The sequence below is a fragment of the Oryctolagus cuniculus genome, chromosome 2 (genome assembly GCF_964237555.1).
Source record: "Oryctolagus cuniculus chromosome 2, mOryCun1.1, whole genome shotgun sequence".
Taxonomy (NCBI): domain Eukaryota; kingdom Metazoa; phylum Chordata; class Mammalia; order Lagomorpha; family Leporidae; genus Oryctolagus; species Oryctolagus cuniculus.
The window spans coordinates 95,876,676-95,903,216 of NC_091433.1; the positions used below are offsets into that span (position 1 = coordinate 95,876,676).

Below are 26,541 nucleotides of genomic sequence, written 5' to 3' on the forward strand. Positions count from 1 at the left end.
TTTAAGAAGCTCATTCATCACAGGAGGACACAGGTGACTGCAACCTGCTTTCTTCATTTCCTGCTGAGTTGGGGACAGTCCCTGCAAGGTATGTGGCCCTGATTTCTCCTGGCTAATGAGGAAGGTGATATTTGCTGTACCCTCAGTGGAGTCCACTGTATACTGCATATGAATATAGTTGTTTCTGACCCTGTGGGATGGGTGCAAATTTCCCTTTGATATGGATCTGTGGAGGGACATGAGTCCCTGGGGAGCCATTGTAGTCAACAGTGATCTCAGAGCTGTGGGTGCACCAGACTCAGAGACTTCATGACCTATAATGGGATGGTGATGGCCCTTTATGATGGAAAATGTGGCTGCTGGAGGATACTCACAACCCAATCTGTGTGAGGAGCAGTCTTCCTATGTGTCAAGGAAGTTGGACAAAGACCCTAAGTCTGATGCTCCCTCTGTCCCTATATTTTAAAGAAGTCACCTTTCTGGAAACTAGACTCCAGGTGTCATACACCTGTCTGTGGACCTGAATCTTCCTTTGATGAAATGGACAAGAGCTCTGTGAGTAGTAGTTCCCTTCAGTTATCCAGTATTGCTTTATGTACAGATTTTTGTCCTGTAGCTTTTAGCAGATGTGGGCCCTGAAGGTGTAGTAGGCAAAAGGGTGAACAGACACCATAGCCAAAGATGAGCAGTTACAGACCTGGATACTCCACAAAGGAGGAAGAATCCAACCTTGTTCTATGCCTGTGGTCACAGGGCCCTGGGATCCCTCAGGACAGACAGGCTGCCCTGCTGCCCCAAGACTCCAAGTGCCTCTGGTCATTCACCTGAGTCTTCTTGTTGGTTGAAGCATTACAAAGGAGGGAAGCAGGTGGGGCCTAGGGAGGAGAAGGATGTGAACTGCTGCCTAGTCATAGACAGGTTGGAGGTCCTACAGTGAGTCATCTGTCTGCATCTCACCCAAGTAGTGAGACCATTTTTAGAAACACCTGCCTTAGATAAGATGGGTCTCCACAGGGTTGGAACCCTGTTTCTGGCTGCCATCACAGTGCACATCCTGGTGAACATTAGAGTAGAGCTGACTGACCCATTGAGTGACCCAGGGTAACTGGCAGGGATGGAGCTGGATGTGAGGTAGTTGTGGTTTATGCAGTGCTGAGGCCTCTTCTGCATGAGGGGAGGGCCATTCTGAGGTCTCACTCTGTGCCTGATGGAGCTTGCCTTTTTCTGCACCATTATATAGGTTGTGTCCCAGGGTTAAAGGCATCTATTCCTTAATTGTGGCCAATGGTCAGAAAGGAGCCAGTGGGTCCCTGAGTCTCAGGGGGTCAGTCTAAAATCTATTAAGGCCCAAGGGGAGCCACCATCTTTGAAAAAATATGATCCAGAGAATAAGAATTTCAGGGTAGGCCTTGTAAGTGTGCTTAAGACACAAACAAACATGAAACTGTTCTTCCTATCTGAGACTACAGTCAGATTATGCAGGCTTCCAAAGCCTGGTGTTTTCCTGGTGTAGTCGATGGAATCATTACAATATAAGATGAAGGTGTCTTCTAACTTGATGTAGGATTATGAGGTAGCTTTGGTTTTTTTCTTTGATGGATATGCAGGGATGTGCCTGTGTTATGTTCCTACTTATCTCAAAATCTTCAGTAAGTTCTTGATAATTGTAAAACTTGCTCTGAAGTGTTTTGTGGGAAGTTAGAAAGTCAAAGATAACAGTTTAGTTGGCTGGGAGAGCAGTGCAACTTCCTATCTGAGATAGACTGTGGGCTCCTGAAAACTATCCAGGACAGTTTGAAGGACAACTCTATACTCATGAGGGAAACTATGGGCATTAAGGTGGCAATGTATTAGGGTTCTCTGTCCCAACTCAATATTGTAAAGGAGGAAAGACAGGAATCAGAAGGATTCCTGGGAAACTCAGATTTAGCTGAAGTAACCATCAAGAGGGGCTAAATTCCAGAAATTATGGTAGATGATATTGACAAGTAATGGTTCAAAGATCATGAAAAATAAGAAAAGCTATATTTTAGCAGATACGGGGTGCACAATAACCTATGAGTCTTTCTAGTTTAATGACTAGATATGTTGACATGATTTCGGGTATGTAAGTTTTTATCACTTGAACTAATGGTTCCATAAAACATAGGCACTGTTAAGAATTCAATAAAAATGCTAATATACATGTGCTTATTTCCAAACTGAAGTAATTTTTCTCATTTGTTCTCAAGCCTCATAGTGAGCAGCAAGATAAAATTGCCTCAAATACACAAATATCATACAAACTTGAATTTATTTGGTTTAAATTTTTATTTTCTTGAAAGGCACATACAGATACAGAGAAATAGTCCATCCTCTGGTTCATTTCTCCAAATGTCCACAATAACAAGTGCTAAGTCAGATAAGTCATGATAGAGGAATTCAATGAGTGCCTCGCATGAAAGGAGCAAGGAGCCAATCACTTGAGTTATCATTTGCTGCATCCCAGAGTGTACAACAGCACAAACCAGAAGTAGGATGTAAACCCAGGCATTCATGTATCAGATGAAGGAACACCAAACAGTGATTTAACATCTGTGCCAAACATCCACTCAATGGTGAACAAAGTGACATAAAAATATGAGGCCATCCTATAATAGCAGACGGGGTGTTGTAGATCAGGCAAGATTAGCCAGAGCTGGCCCAGATCAGCAGCACTGTCCACCAGACCTCCAGTACAAAATTCACACCTAAAATACTTTTTAAAAATTTCGTGGCACCAGGTGCTGTCATTTCAAGCAATTAGGATTGCCAGCTTTATCAAATAAAAAGTGCAGAATGTTTGGTCTAATTGGATACATACAGTACATTGAAAAAATTTTTGAATACCATAGTGAGCAAATTCTCAACATTATCATTTTTGTCTGATATACTGAATATACACTGGAGTAACATTAATAACTTTGAGAATTAATTTTTTTTTGACAGGCAGAGTTAGACAGTGAGAGAGAGAGAGGGAGAGGGAGAAGGAGAAAGGTCTTCCTTTACCATTGGTTCACCCTCCAATGGCTGCTGCGGCCAGCGCAATGTGGCTGGTGCAATTTGCTGATTCAAAGCCAAAAGCCAGGTGCTTCTCCTGGTCTCCCATGCGGGTGCAGGGCCCAAGGACTTGGGCCATCCTTCACTGCACTCCCGGGCCAGAGCAGAGAGCTGGACTGGAAGAGGGGCAACGGGGATAGAATCCGGCACCCCGACCGGGACTAGAATCTGGGGTGCCGGCACCGCAGGTGGAGGATTAGCCTAGTGAGCCATGGTGCTACTCAATTTTCTTTTTTAAAGATTTATTTATATATTTGAAAATCAGTATTATACAGAGAGAAAAGGAGAAGCAGAGAGAGAGAGAGAGATTCAGTGCATTTGTTCACTCCCCAATTGGCTGCAATGGCTGGAGCTGGGGTGAATTGATGCCAGGAGCCTGGAGCTTCCTCCAGGTCTTCCCACCCAGGTGCAGTGGCCCAAGGACTTGGGCCATTTTTTGTTTTCCTAGGCCATAGCAGAGAGCTGGATTGGAAGTAGAGCAGCCGGGACTTGAACTAGCACCAATGTGGGATGCTGGCACTGCAGGCAGTGACTTTACCTGCTACACCACAGCACCAACCCTGAGAATTAATTTTTAAATTTAATTTTGTGGAAGCATATGATATCATTTTCATGTCATAATTGACTTTTCCATTCTTTAACATTATGTTGCATATCTTGATCAACATCTTTTTTTCTTAAAAAAAGAGCTTTATTATATATTTTTATTCTGTGCTTCAATACTACATAGCATGATTTCACTTATTCTCATACTGGAAGAATGTTTACCAACATCTATTTACAGAAATTTTATTTATTTATTTGAAAGACAGAGTTACACAGAGAGAGGGGAGAAGAGAGAGAGAGAGAGAGAAGAGTGTGTGTGTGTGTGAGAGAGAGAGATATCTTCCATTCACTGGTTCACTCTCCAGTTGGCCACAACAGCTGGTGCTGTGCTGATCCGAAGCCAGGAGCCAGGAACCAGGAGCTTCCTTTGGGTCTCCCACTTGGGTGCAGGGATCCAAGGACTTGGGCCATCTTCTACTGCTTTCCCAGGCCATAGCAGAGAGCTGGATTGGAAGTGGAGCAGCCAGATCTCAAACTGGCACCCATATGGGGTTCTGGCACTGCAGGCCAGGGCATTAACCCACTGTGCCACAGTCCTGGCCCTCAAATTTTATTTTTTTTTAAGTTTTATACTTCATTTCAAAGATAGTTATGACAAACATCTAAATAATTATACATCTCAAATCTAAATTTATTTTGCCAGGGATTCCAAGGTAGCAGAATAGAGAAAGAACAGACTACACTAGGCTAGAAGAAAATAATAAAAAAAAGTGAAGAAAGTGCATTTTCAGGAGTGAGTTGGAGGGAAAATTGCAGTGAAGATTCTGTGGAAGGAGGAGAGACATTGTGGATCTGTATGGAAGGTGCAGATGTGCAGCAATGTGTACAGACATACCACATAACCCCAGAACCAGAAGCCAAGAGCTGGAGAAAGTACCAGCTTTGGAGGGTGACGTGTGATCAGACTGCAGCACCGTATAACACTGGTGATATAGTTGGAATGAGAGCCTAGTAGACTACACTTTGAATCTGGCCCGGAGACCTGAGGGGACAGGGTGCATTCTCACCCAGGAAAAAAATGGGACATGATTCTTTCTACCCACCTCTCTCCCTCACACACACAACAGTGCCTGGAAACCAACTGAAAGAGGGTGGGTGCCATTTTGTACATAAGTATGTAGCAGCTATAGCAGCTCTTGTGCACTTGCCCAGAAACTAGCAAGGACAGATGCCATCTTGCCAGCTCCCTGCAATGGGGGCAGATAAGGTGCCATGCTGATATTAGCAACAGTTGAAGAGACTCTTGTATGTGCCCAGTAACTGGTGGGAAGAGTGTGATTTTGAAATGATTAAGGCTGCATCCAGTGTGTATTGTGCACATGTGGGATCCAGGGATTTTACCAGAGGGAAAAATCCATATTTCCCACTGACTTTGAGTCTGCTGGTTTGACAGGGGCTGGGCACCCATGTACAACTAACTGTGAGGTGCCCCCAGCTTCTCAGTGTGTTGCTGGCACTGGGTTCAAACCTTATGATAAAACAAAACAAACTACAAAAAAAAAATTACAAGGGTGGGATGCCTAATTTGTTTTCACAATAAACTGTGAGCTCAGCAGCTCACTACTTGCCTGCTATTCTCATGGTAAATTTGTGAGATTCCAAAGACTGGGCAGGCAGGCACTTCTGACCTTGCTAAGGACAACTCTTTGGAGAAAGGAAGCATTTTACACCCCCAATTCCACTGAGACTACACTGATTGCCTATTAACCCATCTGACTTCTCACAGCAGGTCTAATTTAAACATGTGGTAAATGAAACAATAAATTATATCAAGAATCAGCAATAAGATTAAAGGGTTGATCTTTAAAGAACCCTAAGGCCAAAATAACTGCTTTTATTTATATCTCCTGGGTTTTAATTTGGGAGATCATCCATTCTACCTTGCTGAGGGAACAGGGGGGTATTTCTTCTCTTTGCAATAGGACAATAAGGTTAATGAAAAATGTCCCAGGATTTCCTTGGACCTGGGGAACAGTCATGTGGGTCCTTTCTTGAACGATGAGCACTTCTTTGCCAGGATTGTTACAAAATGTGTAGTCTACCTTTATTTTTCATTAACAAAACTGTTTTTTTTTAAATATGATTACTGGCCTTAAATTTAAATAATTGTGTTGCACTAAAGATCAACTTTAAGGCAAAAGGATCACAGTTAATGTGCTCATGGTGGGGACCATACTTCCCACTCTGTTTCTTAAGCATAGTATTAAGGTCCTGCATGGGAAATTAGTGCATTGTGACTCATGTTGTTAATTTAACCATTAACACTCTTATGTGTGACATCAGTGACCACCCAAGGCTCTTGACATGAGCTGCCTAGGCTCTGAAAGCCTTCTGAATCTAAAGACGCTGTCAATTCAAACAAGGCCATAAGCAAAGTGAAAGTTCTCTCCACCCCACAGAGAAAAGTAGTCCTTCTTTGATGACCATTTCTTTCCACTGGAGTCTCACCCAGGGAGGTTCTCCATGCAGGGACAACTTTTCCCACAAGTGTCCTGGCTTTCCACACCTGAAATGCTCTTGTGAGCCTTTTAGCCAGACCAGAAGACCAGGATGCCTTTAGGGCTAATTCTGAGGTCACAGAGTGTTACTTAGAGCAATTGCCATTCTATGAGTCTGCTGTATGGACTGCTTCACATATTGGAGCATTTACTCCTCTATAATACTATTAATTCTGTTGCTATGATCAGTTTAACAATTAGTCCCATCTATATGACCACTTTAAAACTTAATCCAATCCAATAGGCTCATTTTAAAACTTAATCTAGGGCTGGCACTGCAGCTCACTAGACTAATCCTCTGCTTGTGGCACTGGTACCCCTGGTTCTAGTCCCCGCTGGGGTGCCAGATTCTGTCCCGGTTGCTCCTCTTCCAGTCCAGCTCTCTGCTATGGCCCGGGAAGGCAGTGGAGGATGGCCCAAGTGCTTGGGCCCTACACACACATGGGAGACCAGGAGGAAGCACCTGACTCCTGGCTTCAGATCAGCACAGTGCGCCTGCTAGTGGCCATTTGGGGGGTGAACCAACAGAAGGAAGACCTTTCTTGCTGTCTCTCTCTCTCACTGTCTAACTCTGCCTGTCCAAAAAAAAAAAAAAAAAACAAAAAACAAAAAAACCTTAATCTAATCTGTATAATTATATTAAAACTTAAGATGTCACTTTCACTATCTAGCCTAAGGGGATTTGAGATCCCATGGTGAAGTAAATTTAGTTGTGAAGTTACAATTTAAGCTCTTATTTTGGCTATGCTATTATGTAGAGAATGTTAGCCACTCCTTTCATAAGATCTAAAAATCAAACTGTACATCTTGGAGAATCCCTCAGCACAGAGTCAGTTTCCCATCTTAAAGGGAATAGAGAGAAATGAGGGAACAGCAGTTACAACCATTAAATAACAGCTTATGAAAATATTCACTAGGATGTCTAATGCCTTTTATAAATTTTAATACATATGTTTGGAAATATCTCTTAAATATCTAACACAGTGTAGCTTGCTTAACCAGCAAACTTGAGCACACACATATGAAGCATTTTTAGTTTCTTTCTACCAATAGATTTAAAACATCTTACAAAGAGATTTAGGTCACATGAATCAAATGTACCTTTGATTAATTTTAGCAGTTTAAATTTATGAGCAATCTTCCATTTATAGGCTAATTAAGACAGAGCTCTTACTAAATTTTCCTATGTAGGTGTACAGTATATACACACATATAACACAACATACAAGACAGAACAATGGAGCAGTTTTGTTAATAGTTTCCTAAAATCTTTAGCTGTTTTTTATTATCATCAACCATTTAGAATTACTTGCTGCTCTTAATAATCTAAATTAGCCAAACTTTTGTGAAGTTGGAACCTGTAGAACATGATTGGCTTTATCTGTTTACAGAACTGTCCCAGAGTATTGAACACAATAGAGGTCATGGAAAAAGAGGTCCTTTTAAACCTAAAATGATACATTTAAACATAGAACCAACAATGTTTTAGTTTCATGAGCAGCAGATATGGTATATAAAACTGTGGATGATAAAAAATTTTAAGTAGCCATGTTTAAAATTACAAACCTATTAACCAACAAGAGGTGCTTGCTTACTCCATACAATATTTTTTTAAAAAGCACTTATAGGATTTTGTAAGAGAAATAACCCTTTTAGGCCTTTGGGCCTTTCTCGTTAAAATAACCATCATATCTAGTAACACAAGATGATTAGACTTTAACCTTTAGGCATTTGTATTGGTAGCATTTTATATTATCAAAACTTAAAATTTAGCACCACTTCATATCTTGATAGTACTTCTAATACAACCCAAATAGCCTGATGATTTGGTGTCTCTACAAGATGAGAGACATGTCCTTTGATATTTCCAGGGGCCTATCTGGAAATACCAAAGTCCAAAATTTTTGGAACTGAATTTTTGAATGCCTGCCAATAATGCCAAGAAGGCTCAAAATCCAAAATATCTGGTCAAAATAGGATCCCTTTACATCATGACATCATATAGATAAAATTTGATCATTGTTACAAGGTGATTATATGCGTTTCAGAATAAACGTATATTTTAAACAAATCATAACCCAAATAAAAACTCAACTGTTTTAAACAATTAGAACCTAGCAGAGATATTAAGATAACATAATAGATTAACTTAACACAAAATCTGCATCTCTTTGGTTGTTCCAAAAGTGGTATATTGAATCAAATCCCATAACTTGGATGTTTTAACAGAGTCAGAACTAGGGAAGAGAGAATAGCTTACTGGAGCTGGCTAGAAAACTGAGCAGAGTCACTGATTAAACAAAGCTATCAAAAGGAGATGCTGCAGGTTTTTAAATAGTTTTTTAGCAATATTTTGAAATATTTACTAACATATGCATTGTAAAGTCTTCATTGCTGTAACAGAGGATCAGATTTTAGTTCTATGTCAAATAGACGAATAGATATACATTTTGAAATAACCCTCTAAGATTCCCCACATTAAGACAACACTTTTTAAAATACAGTAACACATCAAATTTCAAGCCTAGTTATTTCCAAGTGGTGTTGAACTATTTTCATATGGACAATTTATGAAAACATGTTAGCAAGCCCAAGTGGCTTTTCTATATAGACACATTCATCTCATTAGCTTTACCCAATTTTACATTTAGCACTTACACCTAAATGACTTATGATGCTGATAGTATATTATATTATATTATATTATATCTCTATCTGAACTTAATCAAAATCAAAACTGCATTTATCTATAACTAGTACTGATTACTTATTGCTGTTTTCATCATTGATTACCCATTTCTATAGCACTGGAAACCTTTTAAAATATATATTGCAAAATAAGTTTGGCACGTTACAAAGCAATAATTTTGAAGGCAGCGATTCTGCTGGATTCAAAGAGAGAAATTTTCTTGGTATTCAGTTACAAGGCAGGGATAACTTGTGACAGTAACAGTAACTATAGGGTTAAATTGAAAAATTTTTCTCATCTGTGTCTGTATTTGGCAGCAGCAGGTTGGCATAGGAGCCTGAAGAGCCATGGGAGCCCAGGTTGGGGCTGATGGTAGTGCCCGTTCCAGCAGAACACCAGAGACAAGTTTTGGGGAACATGTCCATTTATTAACAGCCACATACGCTTTTTAAAGAGCAGGGAGAAGGAGCATAACTAACTCAGGGGAACACTGACTATAGGACAGAACTGATACTGATACCAATATGCCTCTCCACTCAGCTTTTCTGGGGGGCCTAAAGGGCCAGGACCACACCTGGGAGCAGTTTACCTGATTGGCAGAAGGTGAGGGTGGGGAGACATGTGCCTGGGCTCAGGCTAACTGCTGGGATGACCCAGAGAGATCTATTTTCAATTGACTTTATACACATATGATTAACTCTATGTTAAGTAAAGAGTTCAACAAATGGTATGAAGAAAAGAAAAAAAAAACTGTCCCTCAGCAGTCAAGACAAGGGATGTTCAAGTCATTGCTTCTCAAAGTGTCAATTTCACTTCTACATATTTCCTTTTAGGTGTTCTATTATATATCACAGATCAGGGAGAACATATGGTATTTGACCCTTTCAGATTGGCTTATTTCACTAAGATGTTTTCCAGATTGACTCATTTTGTTGCAAATGACTGGATTTCATTTTTTACCACTGTGTAGTATTTCATAGAGTACCCATGAATATATAACCTATATATTATATATAAACTTATATATATATAATATTATTATATATTACTATTATATATGTTATATATAATATTATATATGTATAATAGTAATATGTATAATAATTATATAACCTATAATTTCTTTATCCAGTCTTTAGTTGACCAGCATTTAGGTTGATTCAATGTCTTAGCTATTGTGAATTGAGCTGCAATAAACATGGAGGTGCAGATAACTATTTTTTTTTTTTGCTGATTTCATTTCCCTTTGATAAATTCCCAGGAGTGGGATGGAAGGGTTATATGGTAGGTTTATATTCCCATCAGCAGTGGATTAGGGTATCTTTTTACCCACATCCTCACCAGCATTTGTTCTTTGTTGATTTCTGTATGAAAGCCACCCTAACTGGGGTGGGGTCAAACTGATTGTGGTTTTAATTTGCATTTCCCTGATGCCAGTGATCCTGAACACATTTTCATGTGTCTGTGGCCATTTGGATTTCCTCTTTTGAAAAATGTCTGTTTAAGTTCTTTGCCCATTTCTTTTTTTAAAGATTTCTTTATTTATCAGGTTTGGCACTGTGATGTAGCAGGTAAAGCTGCTGCCTACAGTGCTGGCATCCCAAATGGGCACCGGTTCAAGTCCTAGCTGCTCTACTTCTGATCTAGCTCTCTTCTATAGAGTGGGAAAGCAGTAGAAGATGGTCCAAGTCCTTGGGCCCCTGCACTCACGTGAGAGACCCAGAAGAAGCTCCTGGCTCCTGGCTTCAGTTCAGCACAATCCAGCCATTGCAGCCAATTGGGGAGTGAACCAATGGATGGAAGGCTTCTCTCTCTCAAATAAAATAAATAATTCTTTAAAAAATGTATTTACTTGAAAGAGTTACATAGAGAAGGAGAGGCAGAGAAAGAAAGAGAGAGAGAGAGGTCTTCCATCTAGTGGTTCACTACCCAATTGGCATCAACAGCTGGAACTGTGCTGATCTGAAGCCAGCAACCATGGGCTTCCTCCAGGTCTTCTCATGTGGGTGCAAAGGCTCAAGGACTTGGGCCAACTTCTACTGCTTCCCTAGGTCATAGCAGAGAACTGGATTGGAAATCAAGCAGCCAGGACTTGAACTGGAGTCCAAATGGGATGCTGACACTGCAGGCAGTATCTTTACCCGCTACACCACAGTGCTGGCCCCATTTGCCCACTTCTTAACTGGGTTGTTTGTTTGGTTGTTATGGAGCTTCTTGATCTCTTTGTATATTCTGGTTATTAATTCTTTATCAATTGCATTTTTTGCAAATAATTTCTCCCAATCTGTTGATTTTCTCTTCACTTTCCTGAGTGTTTCTTTTGCAGTATAGAAGTTTCTCAATTTGATGTAATCCTATTTGTTAATTTTGGCTTTGATTGCCTGTGCCTCTGGCGTCTATTCCAAGAACTCTTTGCCTGTGCCAATATATTGCAGGTTTCCCCCAACGTTTTCTAATAATTTGGTGGTATCAGGTCATAGATTTAGGTCTTTAATACATTTTGAATGGAATTTTGTCTAAGGTAGGGCTCCTGCTTCGTACTCCGGCATGTGGAAATCCAGTTTTCACAGCACCATTTGTTGAAGAGGCTGTCATTCCCCAGGGATTGGTTTTAGCTTTTTGGTCAAATATAAGTTGGTTGTAGATGCTTGGATTGATTTCTAGCATTTCTATTCTGTTCCATTGTTCTATCCATCTGTTTTTCTACTAGTACCAGGCTTTTTTGATTATAACTGCCTTGTATTATGTCTTGAAATTTGGTATTGTGATGCCTTTGGCTTTGTTTTTATTGTCTAATATTGCTTTAGCTATTTGAGGTCTCCTGTATTTCCATATTAATTTCAGCTTCATTTTTTTCTAGATCTGAGAAGAATGTCTCTGTTATGTTGATTGATATCACATTGAATGTAAATTGCTTTTAGAAGAATGGATATTTTGATGATACTAATTCTTTCAATTCATGAACATGGAAGATTTTTCCATTTTTATTGTATCTTCTATTTCTTTCTTTAATGTTTTGTAATTCTCATCATAGTGATCTTTGACATTCTTGGTTAAATTTATTCCAAGGTATTTGATTATTTTTGTAACTATTATGAAAGGGATTGATCTTAGAAATTCTTTCTCAGCTATAACATTGTCTGTGTTTACCCAGGATGTTTATTTTTGTTTTGCTGTTGTTTTCTCTTTAAATTTTCCCTGAGACTGCACTCCTTCCACTTTTTTAAAACTATCTTCTACTAGAGTAAAGCAGCAAGCTCCCTCCCTACTCTGCCATCCAGAGTAATCACATTGCTTTTATGATACTCAAATTAACCAGTATTTCTTGTATTTTTTAATTTAATAAGTCAGGCAGAAATGAAAGAATTTCATTGTGATCAAATAAGAGTGCATCAAACAATTAGACAAAAAGCTTACCATTGTGGGCTAGCATCGTGACATAACACAGAACATTGTTACCTGCAACACTGGCATAACACATGGGTGCTGGTTTGTGTCCTGGCTGTTCCACTTCAGATAGATCCCTGCTGATAGACTGAGAAAAGCAAATCTTCTGAATAGTACAGATGAAATCAGAGGAAAAATGACCCCACTACATGAGAGGCCTGAACAATGCTTCCTTTGCAGTTATGTGCTCCAGTAGATGCTATGAGAATGCAGTGTGGCCTTCATGCACTGTGGGTCACACATTTTCTGCAGGCTGAAGAGAGCTAGCTTATATTTGGTACCTTCTATGTGCAAAGAAGTTCAGACATCTCTTACTTGTCACTTTACCTAATTAGCTTCACCTGGAGCTCTGGGCTCTCCTGTCTTAGTTGGTTGCCTGGATACCCAACACATTCTGTGTCTACCTCCATCTTTGGGGACATATGAGCACATGGGAGAGTGAACACCTTCTGTGTAGCATGAAAGTAGCCATGGATGCACATGGGCATGTGTGAGCACCTTTGTGTACCAGGCACACATTGATGCATGTAATTTCTATGTGTAAACACATTTTTACCAGGCACATGTCTGTGTATTCACATGTACGCAGGAGTACCTTCTGTGTACCAGGCACACATCCATGAATGCACATGTGCTTGTGTGAACACCTTTGTGTACCAGGCACACATCTGTGCATGTACATGTCTGTGTGCCAATACATTTGTGTACCATTCACATGTCTGCATGCACACACATGTATGTGTGTGTGTATGTTAGCACCTTTGGGTACTAGGCACATATCCATGCATGCACATGTGCTTTTGTGAACACTTCCATGTACCAGGCACACATCTATGCATATAGGTTTGCCTATATGACCCCCTATGTGTGCCAAGTGTCTTTACATGCAGCAGCCTCCCACCCTCCCTCTGAGGGTGATACTACTATTTTTTTCCATTTTTTAGATGATCAAAAAGAAGAGGGTAAGCCATCTTGACTAAGATCCCTCAGCTGCAGTGAGGAACCCAACACTTCATTGTCCAAGCACTTAAGCCCAAGTACTTGAGCCCCAGTGTAGACCACTCCACTCACATAGTAAGTGACATATCAAATAGTCCTTGCCCCCAACTCATCTGTATCCCCAACACTGATCCCTAAACTCTCAGGAAAGGATTCCCTCTTGTTGACTATGTCACTCCCATCAGTGACAAATATTTGTCAAAATGAGAAATAAATTGACAAATTTTCTCATCAGCCATTTTGTTCAGTTCAACAAAGTTTGGTTACTGCCTCACTTCACTCAGGAAACCTCTGGTCCAACAATCTCTCTGTCCAAATGAGAGCTTCACCGACGTGCTGATTCCCCAAGCTGCCTGCAGCATCAGACCTCACCCTCCTGCCTATTCAGGCTCTTTTCGCTCTTGACTTTTACTGTTGCCAGACTCTTCTCACCACATAAGGTCAAGAGGCTGTCTCCTAACACAAGACCATAAAGCACAGATTCTTAACTTTCTCCCACTGTCCATGGGCCACACTTCTTAAAACCTGAACTTCTTTCATGATACCCCTCTCTTCTCATTATAAACAAGAATCTTAAGTCCAAATTCTTGGCCCTGAATCCTAGCCACCTTCACTCAGTCCCACTCACTTTCCTTCCAAACATCCTTCCCTCAGCTTAGCTGTCACTGCCCCAGCTCCACACTTGGCTGTGCCCTGGACAATGCTACTGCCTCTCTGACTTCTGCTAGTCAGGCTTCCACTCCCTTAAACCATTCCCTACAAGGGATTTCTCAGGTATCTCAGATCTTGTACTCACACTTTTGCACATGAATTTACTTCTTAGAAAGTATTATTTAATAAATTCAGTTGCTTTCTAAAGTAATTGAGATCATTCTGAGTTTTATTATCTTTGTGTAAACTTGCATATAATTGTTATTGCCATTTTGTGGCATTTAATGTAGTTTTAAGATAATAACTTCACAATGCATATTTGCAATTCAAAATTTAGGAGGAAGGCATTGTCATATTCACTTTTTACATAAGACACATGAGCTCATGGGGTCTGCGCTATGGTGCAATAGGTTAATCCTCTGCCTGCAGTGCTGGTGTCCCATATGGGCACTGGTTCTAGTCCTGGCTGCTCTTCTTCCAATACAGCTCTCTGCTGTGGCCTGGGAAATCAGTAGAAGATGGTCCAAGTCCTTGAGCCCCTGCACCTATGTGGGAGACTGGGAAGAAGCACCTGGCTCCTGGCTTGGATTGGCACAGTTCTGGCCATTGCGGCCATTTGGGGAGTGAACCAATGGAAGGAAGACCTTTCTCTCTGTTTCTTCATCTCACTGTCTATAACACTACCTCTGAAAGTAAATAAAAATCTTTAAAACTAGACACATGAGCTCTCAAAGAGGTTAAGTTACTATCCAAGATCACACAGCTAGTAGATTGTAGACCCAGGAATTGAACATCAAAGGCAGAGTTAAGATGGAAGTTTATAGCAACCAGTGGCTACACCAAGAAACTTAAAAGACATCAAATAAATGATCTAAGGATGTATCTCAAGGACCAAGAAAAACAAGAACACACCAAACCCATACTTGGAGGAAAGAAATAATTAAAATTATAGAAGAAATAAACAAAATTAAGGCCAAAAAATATAGAAAAAATCAGTGAAATGAAGAGCTGCTTTTTGGAAAAAATAAAAAATATGCACCATTGGCCCAACTAACCCAAGAAAAGGAAGAAAACCCATATTGAAAATTGGAGATGAAAAAGGATTATAATGAATATCACATATAAAAAAAGAATCATCAGAGCCAGCACGTGGCATAGCAGGTAAAGCTGCCACCTGCAGTGCCGGCATCTGATATGGGTGCTGGTAAGAGAATGATAAAATAATATCACTTATGAACATAGATGCAAAAATTCTCAACAAAATACTAGATAATCGACACATCAGAAAGATCACTCACCCAGACAAACTGGGATTTATCTCTGGTATGTAGGGATGGTTGAACATACACAAATCAATAACTGTTGTACATCACATTAACAAATTGAGGAATCAAGGCTATATGATTATCTCAGTAGATGCAGAGAAAGCATTTGATAAAATACAACATCCCCCAAATAACTGGAAGTTATATGAGGGCAGAAGCCATTTTCTCCCTTTCATGTCTTACATCATCCCTCACTCCATCCCAACATCAATGGTGGTAGTTCAATATATATGTTGTCTAATATGTACCATAGCAAGTAAATTAAATGTGTTCCTAAAACTTATCGAGATTTTCCTGCATGCTAGCCTCTATTTTAAGCACTTTAGAAAGATTAACTCCGCTATTTCTCACATAAATCTTAAGAATTATAGAATTTTATTACCCACATTTTACACATGAGAAAACAGATTCATTAAGTAAGCCTGTTAAGGAAAAGGAAACTGGCAGAGCCAGAATAAAATCCCAGGTGGTTGAGTCCATGTTCCATGCTACTACTCAACATTGGCTCTGAAGGGACCTATTTACTGAGCTTTGTAACTGTGTGGCCAGGTTCTAATAACCTGAATTCTGTTTTGGAAGAGCTCAGTTCTTTGTTTCAGCTGAAGTTTTGGTAATTTATTCTTTCCCATAAATATAGAGCATAATCAAGCCATCTGCAAATGTAAGAAATGTGCAGCTCTGGCAACACACAAATTCAGTTCCTTGGGGTTGCATTCCCATGGGCATCAGTGAGGCTGGCAGGAAAGCTGTCCAACCCCAGGATGGCATAGTGTGGGCTGCCACAAATGAACTGCAGCTCTGCATCTCATTGTTCATTCTCTCTCTCTGCCCCTCCTTGCCAATATGAATCAGGAATTGTCATTTCTCTGAAGCAGCAATGCTTAACATACTGTGAGGCCTTCACTGGGATTTAAAATTGGGAATGTATACCATTTTGGAAATCTGGAAAGCACATAATAGGAAGCTAAAAATGCAGCTGGGGAGGAGGCAGAGGGTGAGTGTCCTCAGCAGCTGCTCTGAACCCTGACTGCACATTGGAATCACATGGAACACAATTATAAAAATACTATGCCTAGTTCCCACCCCCAGAGACTCTGACCAGATTGAACTCAGGTTTACCCTGGAGATCAATGTGTTTTAAAAGCTTCCTAGATGATTCTAACATTCACCAGGGCTGAGAATGTCTGATCTAGGGTATGGTATGACTGTTGTGGTCAATATTCATTCACAGATGTCTTTCTTCAAAGGTGAGCAGAATCCATGTTATGAATCACCAAGTTCAATTTGTATGCATCACTGCAATCTCAGAGACATTGTGTGTGCTTTGTTCTAAGCCTGGTGTGCCCAGAGGAATCATTCATTTCTGGAAGTATTGTAATCTAGAATCCAAATTCCAGCCCACCTCTTTGTCTGAATGTGTGTCTCCCTTTATTGATGAGTCTCGGATACCTGGCCCAGGCAACCATCATGGCAGCAATGTCTTCTTTTTAAGCAAGCACATGCTAGAGTAGGTCAGGTCTGGCCAGCACTCACTACAGGACAGTTCTCCTCTCTGAGCCTACAAAGAGAAGGAAGTAGGAGACTTTGAGCATTTTATTTCAACCTAAATGTAAGCTTCCCTAGGGATGTGCTGGACCTGGTTATTACTGACTCATTAGAGTTAATTGTGTGTATTTTCCTCTCCTCTTCACTTTCAGTGCTTTTGTGTTGGCAGTAGGTATATATAGACCAGAGAAATATGCAATAGCTTCTTTTTTTCTTCTGGGGGTTTGATTGTTAAACATGAACATGCCACTGCATTTACCCAGAAATAGCTCTCTAAAGAGAAGTGAAATGTAGGCAGTGATTTCTGGCCTTCAGTCTCCACATTGCACCTGTTTCTGCAATGCGCTCACCACCTTTTCTCCAAAGACATCCAGGAATTATCAAGTTTCTTTGCACATCACATGTATATATAATCATATCAAAATTATCTGAATATTTATTTAGAGTAAAGTATGAAAGTCTTAGAATGACTCAAAATGTGACATTATCAGGAAAATGTGCATTTTGACAAGGCTTACACATTTAAATAAAATGATTGAGTCTCACAAGGAAATACGAGACATCAATCAATGTATACAGTGAATTTGGGAAGAGGCTCTAAGGCCTTCCCAGCATCCATGCAACTGCCTAAGTGGGAAATTGTCATCTCTGCCAAGTGTGTAAGACAACCCTATTTATTCTCCAACATGAGTCAAGCCACTTTGCCTTCCTTCTGTGAGTCAGAATGCTTCTCTACAACCCATTCTGTCAGCTACCTTGAACTTCACTATTCTTGTGTCATCACAACAAGCTGTTGAGGACATAGACCAAAATGGGAAGAGCTGAAGTTCAAACCCTGCAGTTCTAATGAAGTTGGTACTGTGGATTCTATTAGTCATGATATCTGGCTGGCATCAGTGTTACTACTTCATAGAAATTCACCATGGTCCTTCAATGCATGGAACTGAACATGTCTTGGGATTCCTCCCACTTCCTTCTCCCAGGATAACAGTAGCAACTACTGGCAGTCAATTATGAACCAAGCACTGTTCTATCTCCTTTACATATATCTTATTTAATCTTCCCCCAAATTCCAATTTTTCCCATCTTACATATGTAGAAAATAAGGCATAGGTTAATTAAGTAATGAGCTCAATTAAAAGCTGAAAACTACAGAGGGAATTTGGGTTTTTGAATATGGTTGTCTGACTCCAGAGCCCATTCTCTCAGCTATCCAATCACACAAACTCATATATTGATATTTAATTATAGTGCTTGCAGTCTGTTGTTTTAGGTATCATACACTACTTGGCACAGAGTGACATATCTGAAGACCTTGTCAAATTCCTTTTTTAATATTTGTTTTATTTATTTGAAATGCAAAGAGAGATGGAGAGATAGAGATCTTTCATTCACAGATTCACTCCCCAAAGGCCAGGGTTGGGCAAGACTGAAGCCAGGATTCACGAGTTTCTTCCAGGTCTCCCACATGGGTGCAGAAGACCAAAGTCTTCCACATGGGTGCTGCTTTTTTAGGTGCATTAGCAGAAAGTTAGATTGGAACTGGAGCAGCTGGGATTTGAATCATTGGTCATATGGGATGCTGACATTGCAGGTGGCAGCTTAACCCATTAGGCCACAATGCTGATCCCTTCTCATCTTCTGACATGCTGTCAACATCTCTGCAGGGCAACTTCCTTTCCTGGTGAAGGTGGATGGGATACGACAGCTCAAATTTTTCATTTTGTTGATTTTGTTGATGCATGGAATCTTTGTGCACACTTTTTTTTTTCCTAGAAATGATTTTAATGACAACACAACATATGAAAACCTATGGGATACAGCAAAAGCAGTGTTTAAGTTTAGAGCAATTAGCACCTGCATCAAGAAATTGAAAAGGCTTCAAATAAATGATCTAACAGTGTACCTCAAAGACCTAGAAAAATAAGAACAAACCAAACCCTAATTAATAGAAAAAAGAAATAATTAAAACTAGAGAAGAAAGAAAATTGACACAAAAATTAATAAAATGAAGAGCTGGATTTTTAAAAAAACAAACAAACTAACCAGAAAATAAAGGGAGAATACGTAAGCATTTTTTTAGAGTTATTTATTTTAAATTTTAAATTGTGACACAAAGAGAGCATGCTCCCATCCATTGGTTCACTACACTCCTGAAATCCCCACAATAGCCGGGAGGCCAAAAGTGGGAACTCAATCCAGGTCTACCACGTAAGTGGCAGGAACTTGACAACTGGCCTGCTGTCTCCCAGGGAGACAGGAAGCTGGAGTTGGGAGCTGGGAGTCAAACCCAGGCACTCTAATGTGGGAACCTAATTTTCTAAGTGCAATGCCAAACACTCCTATTTAATTTAGAGTAACATATTCCTAGGGATGATAAAGAGTAGACTAGGAAATGTAGCATTCCGCATTTAACATGCAACTATTAAATCACTTACTGTCCCCATCACCTTTCTGAGAAATGGTGGTAGTAATGGATGTCTTTCCTAGCTTGGGCAAAGCAATATAAGAGATCACCTTCAAAACACAAAGGTAAATTTATACAATTACTATGCTGATTTTGGGGACAGATTATGTGTGACTTGTGTATTTCTAAAGCAGAGAGATTAGTTAGCCCAATTAATAATTACTCAAATAGGGAGACAGTTATCTGGATACTCTATTGTTAAAGAGTACAGATGGACAGTCTAGATGTGATGTGGCCATTAGGACACTCCTGGAAAGATGCTTTCTTTTGCTAAAGAGCTGAGAATATTTGCATGTTATTTACCTACCTACTTCCAAGTTCTCATATTTGCTGTTTGTTTACCACCAGAGGTGGTAATATCTGAATATTACCCTTTTTCTATAGTGACTAGGGAAATGATACAGGAGTTAGCTCCTGCTTTGTGTGTATGAATATCTATTTATTTGTACTTGTATTTAACCTAGCCCCTAAAACTGTTATGGTTGACTAAATTAGAGACAGTAAGTATGCCCTACATATTAGCCACTTAAAATAACATTTGGCACCCTAACTAAGCAGTGGTTGAGTCAGTGTTGCAGCTCACAGGCCCTTGCTGCATGGCTACCTCTGTTCCCATTACTTAAGTAGAAACCTGCATATGGTTTCACTTCTTAAGAATACCATGTGCTATGCTGATCAAAAAAAAGGTTCACATTTCCTTGGTTTTCCTCTTCTCATTTCTAATCTAGCGTGATGAAAAAGTCAGTGATTTCTTTTTGCCTATATTAAAGATGACAAGTGTTTGATTCTACCAGAATTAATTTGCAACTGAAAGGAAACATTTCTTGGAACCTTTCATTATTACAGTTTAAACTTTCTTTTAAAACATAACTTTCTATAAGTTAAAATTAGCATCTTCATAGATACTAGCTAAGTCACTTAATCAAATATTAACATCAAAACATGATATGAGGAAGTTGAAAATTTATTTATGTTTCTTATTTTGCTGTAGAGCTGCTGCTTCACTGCATAAAACAGCACCAGCAAATGCAGTATATTACAAAAATTACGATAGTATTGTTCTTTCTCTGGTGCTGTACAACTAACAAAAACTTGTGCATTCCCAGTTACTTCCAATGGAAAGATCATTACATATTTTGACCCCAACCCAGGGATGAGTATAAGCAAGTTACAATATTACATAATGCTTAAGATAAGAATGTTATCCTTGAATTACATTATTTGTAAAACTAGTTTTTACCACAGATAACTTCATGTATTCTGAATACCAGTGCCTAGGGCCTAGTATAAAAATCACAAGGTACTGTGAAAAAGATGCATATTGAGTTTATCTGCAATCATTACAAAGTTAGGGTATATTTTCTTCCAGTAGCAGAGTTGAAAGTAGTATTTCTTCCATCAAGATTGCTTAAAGTTGCAGAAGCAAGATTATGACCCTAGAATCCTGACAGAAGAGGCAAAGCAGCTTCAGAGAGCAGTGATGAGGATGAGCTGTCTTTGAGCCAGGTGATTAAATCCCTCTGATTTTTGCTGATGTTGGTTATAATCTAGCTGGTCCAGCTGTTACCTCTGTGCAAGCCTTGGCTGAGAATTTCCTGAGGAAGATCTGGACCTCACAGAGCACAGCCAGCAACTTTTAAAATAGTATGAATGGAGGCACAATCTTGATAATACAGAACTTTGCTCTTGCCAATAAAACCATTGCAGTACCCCCTGACCACCCAAGGCAGTCCCTGGGTCCAGCACCCACCAGGAGTCAGCTGAGTATCAGAGGCAAGAAAAAGGAGGTAACATCCACACAGGTGACAAACAAGGGTCTATTTTCCTTCCTACTTACCAAGCTGTCCTGAAGCTCCTTGTCAGAAATGCAGTGAGGCTTAGCCTCTGACAACCAGTCTTCAAATGGGGTGATAGTGTTGTGGGGAAAATATCTCGTCTGAATCCCGAGTGCCCCTGTCCAGGTCACAGTCCCCCAAAAGCTTGGAAAAACAAAGGGTCAGCAGGCCAGTGTCCTTCCATCAGGGAACCCCAAAACCAAAGACCTTGGAGCTCAGACAATAGTGAGAAGAGCAGAAACAGTTCTTCATGGAGGCAAGGGGCATCTGAAGGGCCCTGATGGCTAACTCAGCCCCCAGGTTGGGTTCAAACCCCACTGGGAGGGGGTAAATTACAGAGAATAACCCTGGACTTACCCTGGCCTGTTCTCTGGAGTCGAAGGCAACTCCCAGGTCAGACATCAACCTTCCAGTTACCTCTACTCTGGCCACTAGCTTCCCTAAATATCAAGAAGCAGACACAGTGCCAACAAGCAGGGATCATGTTTCCTGATGCAAGTTGAGAAGAGGCCACATAAAACACCATACCTCCAAAGCCCAAGAAATTGGCCATGGACCTCCAAACACAACCCTCCAAGTCAACAGTTCCCACCATCTCCTGAGACAATCTGGCGCATGAGTGAAAGTGAAACCAGATGCACACCTTGGTGGTGAAGGTCCTGATGGCACTGCTGAAGCAGTAAAGAAGGAAGGCATGGACATCGCCAAGATCAGAAAGAATCATCACAGGAGCTGCAAAGCAGAAGCTTTGAGGTCTTGTTGGCAACTAGGGCCCCAGGAGCAAGCAGAAACAGAAGCTGATTGCTGGGGAGGTAGAGATGGTGCTGATTCCCAAGAGCATGCCTCTAGGACTTCCAAGGGGAAATAAAAAGAGTGCAAGTGGCAATGGCAAAGAAAAAAGGAAACAGGTCTAAGAATCTAATCTAAGAAGGAAAGACAAAGGACAGGACAAAATGGAAAAGAAGAAAGCAAAATGAAACCCTTATCCAAAGACCCCAAGTCATCATCCAGAATAAGGAGATGGCAGACAAGTAGGTGTTGTGCCATAGGTGCACAACCATGTGGTGGCCATCCTCATGTCTATGGGCTGGAACTACATTTTTAAAATCCTGTGTCTCATAACAAAGTCTGGCCAGCTTCAGGAGCTCCATGCTGGGCAAGCTAGGGAGCCATAGGGGAGGCTGGTCCTGTGTTACTTTTCCTAACACAGTATGTTTTGTATTGATGTGCTCAGTGTGTGTGTGTGTGTGTGTGTGTGCATGTGTGTGTTTACTCATTAAAGCCAACATGCCCAATGACCTCAGGACTTCCCATCACCCTGCTTTGCAGAAATAGCAAAACCAGCCTGCAGCTCATCCTGCTCTACTTTGTCTCTGATTGATCCTCAAGCTTTCTCCTTTTTTTCAGTTTTATGTTGTTCTTTTTAAGAATTTGGAAAAATCATTAAAAGAAAAAATCATTCAGTAACTTGTTTTACTGAATATTAGAGCTCAACAACACATCACACTGTAGGATCAGTTGCTTGCTTTCATGATCATGTGGCTGACGGGAACCTGTGACTTGCTGCCAATGCCCAGAATTGCCAAAGGGAGCATCATAGCATAGATTACAAGCCTAAGGAAAAATCACAATTAAACCTGTAAATATGACTTCTATTAAATATGTATCATTTTTGCACCATCAAAAGTGGAAAATACCTAACTGAACCCTCATTAGATAGGAACCATCTATATTACATTTTTCATCTCTTTCCAAACTAGCTAGCTTGCTTGCTTGCGTTCCTTCCTTCCTTCCTTCCTTCCTTCCTTCCTTCCTTCCTTCCTTTCTCTCTTTCTCTCTCTCTCTCTTTCTCTCTCTCTCTTTCTCTTTCTCTGTCTCTCTCTCTCTCTTTCTCTCTTTCTTTCATTTGATAGGTAGAGTTAGACCGTGAGAGAGAGAGACAGAGAGAAAGGTCTTCTCTCCGCTAGTTCACTCCCCAAATGGCCACCACTGCTGGAGCTGTGCCTGTCTGAAGCCAGGAACCAGGTGCCCCCTCCTGGTCTCCCATGTGGGTGCAGGGGCCCAAGCACTTGGGCCATCCTCCACTGCCCTCCCAGACCACAACAGAGAACTGGACTGGAAGAGGAGCAACTGAGACTAGAACCTGGCGCCCACATGGGATGCTGGCACTGCAAGCGGAGGATCAACCAAGTGAGCCATGGTGCTGGCCCCCCAAACTTCTTTTTCTAAAGACTTATTTATTCATTTGAAAGTCAGTTATACTGGGGTTGAGGAGATATCTTTCATCTGCTGGTTCACTCCCCAGAAGACTGCAATGGCCAGCACTGGGCCATGGAAAATGTGTATTATACAAAAAAAGTATACATGGATTTCAAGTTTTCGCACAAACAAGATCTATTTGCAGGAACTCCAGCCATTTTACAGGTATGTAAACTGTAGTTGATGTACTGTGATTATCTGGGAATATAAAGAATTATTCTCTAATGGATGAAGCAATAATTTACTAATCAGAACCAATGTGTATCAGGCACAGGAATGGAAATACTTGTAGCCCTTAGGCACATGGGAGTGGAAACACTGGGAGGTGGACAGGGTCTGCACATACAAGGTTTAGAAAGAGAGGAGGAGATCAATAGGCTGTAGATAAATCCATGCTAGAGAAAATTATAGCCTGATTATATTAGAATGAAACACTAAAAATCAATCAGCACAACTTCTCAACAATTAAAAAGAAAAACACATGGTGGGCACTGTGGCGCAGCAGGTTAATCCTCCACCTATGGCACCAGCATCCCATATGGGCACCAGTTCTAGTCCTGGCTACTCCTCTTCCAATCCAGCTCTTTGCTATGGCCTGGGGTAGCAGTAGAAGATGGCCCGAGTGCTTGAGGTCCTGCACCCACATGGGAAGCTGGGAAGAAGCTCCTGGCTCCTGGCTTCAGATCGGCACAGATCCGGCCATTGCGGCCATTTGTGGAGTGAACCAATGGAAGGAAGACCCTTCTCTCTGTCTCTTCCTCTCACTGTCTGTAACTCTATCTCTCAAATAAATAAATAAAATCTTTAAAAAAAAGAAAAACAGGAAAGTATATAAAATAAAAGCAGGCAAAATGATATAGTAGATATAAAATTTGTTTTCACTCTTCTTAATAGTCATAAGATTAACCCTACAGTAAGTAAAGAGTTTAACAAATAGTATGAGGAAGAAATGTTCCTCAACAGTAGAGATAAGGGCTGTAAATAATCAATGAAGATTAAAATGTCAATTTCACTCCTATATATTACATTTTAGATGCTCTATTATATACCACAAATTAGGGAAAACATATGATATTTGTCTTTTTGGGGCTGGCTTATTTCACATTGAGATGATGGTTTCTAGTTGCATCCATTTTTTTGCAATAGACAAAATTTCATTATTTTCACTGTGACTAGTATTCCATAGTGTATTTATGTCATAATATGAAATGCTATTTAAAAATATCACAAAGGATATACACATTATTGTTAACAAAATTAATAAACTATGAGTAAAAGTAATTAAGGTAACACAGGGAAGAGTAACACTAATATCCAGTTTCAGGTATTAAAACAATTCTTTACAGAGTATATAGCATTGTCAAGATGCTAGAAAAATTTTGTAAAACTCTTATGAGTACAAATTTTACTAGAGATCAAAATCCACACCCTTTAAAAATCAAATTTCCAAAACACAAATATAAATGTTCAAAATCCAATATAACAAATGTAAAATAGGAAAACTCCAAATTAAACCAAGAAAGCTGAATCATAATTTGAAGACTACCAACCAATAAAAGTTACAGGAGTAAAACTTCAATTATAGAAACAAAATATTCCAAACAATTTAAGGAATAAAAAAAAGCCTATGTTTCCCAGATGTACCGAAGTATAAATAAGCAGAGAATATTTTCAAATGTCTTTTAGAAAGCCAGCATTACATTGATAATGATGCAGATAGACCAGAACCTGAAATATGAATTAAGTATAAGTCTCTCCTTCTTAAACAGAGGCATATATCTTTAGTATTTTTATAATAAATAAAATCAAATATGAAAATATAATGAATAACAAGTGCCACATAAGAAAAAAATGAAAAAGGTGGTTAACATTTCTAAACCAGCACTGTCTAGTTTCCAGGTAGGTGAAAAACTTGAAAACTTGAGAGAAACACATGATCATTGAGATTAAATGTTAAGAAGCTTTTAGAAATTAGCATGTAATTAAAAATCTGCTAGCGGCATAGCAAAAACTCAATGGCTTTCTTATTTGGATTAATATTGTTTAAAAGGATTCTATAACAAACAACACAATTAATACGGGATCATTGATAGCTTTTTCCCTGTAAGTAAACCCAGACCAGGATGCGTCCACTGTCTCCAGCTTCTTACTGGGGAGTAGTCAAGGGAAGGGGAAAGAGCAAAAAGAAAAATAAGGAGTAAAGATCAATTTCTAAACAATAAATTGCCAATAAATTGGAGATATTTATTTAGAGAGGATCCATAAAATCTAAAAACAAATAGAATTGAAAACTGATTTTAATGAGATTGTGAGAAAGATCAATATTTTTAAAACCTACTAGATTACCATGTACCAGCAAAAAAACAAATGAAAAATATTAAAGGTCAGTAGGCAGAGTGGAAAACAAATATTGACAGAAGAAAAGAAAAAAAAAGAATTAAATCATGTGATGTCTTTAAGAATTCTTCAAATCAACATTAAAAAGTATTACAAAAGACCCAACAGAAAAATGAGCAGAAATATGAGGAAAAAGAAAGGCCCAGACATGAAGCATGTTACCACAAGCTCCAGGCAGGACCCGCCAGGGAGAAGGATGGGGTGACACTCGGCGACCCTAGTGAGTAGCAGGAGCGCAGAGGTGAGAGGCCCTCCTGCTGATCCCATCCAGCACAACCTGAGGTTCCAGGTCCATGCTATGGGGGAATGCTGATCAGCTGCATCTTCTGTGAAGCTGCCTGCGCTCAAGGCCATGCAAGCTGTCTGTTCAGGCATGGTGACGTCCACGAAAAGTCATCACGTGGGGTCTTGACATCACAATCTTTCAGTTATGAGGTGGAGCGTGGAGAGGGAGAGGTCTCTGCTGCCGCGAGGCTCCCGAGGCTCGCAAGGGAAGTCGGACTCTGCTGCTCTCCACCTCTGCTCAACCGAGAGGCTGGATATCTAGGAAGCTGAGAGCCGACATGGTGAGTGTGTGGACCGCAGTGTACAGAGGAGGAAGGCGGAGCCAAAGGTCAGGAGGGTAAGTGCCTCCAGAATCTGTGGGCGCCATATTGGCGCTGGTACAGGGCCTCTCTCAGTCCCCTCGGATCCATGGGTTGGGGGCTGGACTGGCACCTGCTACCCCCATGCCCTGCTCCTTCCC

At 40.2% G+C, this 26,541-nt stretch overlaps 1 long non-coding RNA gene across 3 annotated transcripts in view; it reads left to right on the forward strand.

The window, feature by feature from the left end:
- Positions 1 to 26,541, forward strand: part of LOC138848797 (uncharacterized) — a 113,153-nt gene that overhangs the window by 3,503 nt on the left and 83,109 nt on the right. For all 3 annotated transcript variants that reach the window (XR_011386891.1, XR_011386892.1, XR_011386890.1), the window contains exon 2: positions 1 to 26,418. This is a non-coding gene — a long non-coding RNA (uncharacterized lncRNA). The remainder of the gene's footprint in view (positions 26,419 to 26,541) is intronic.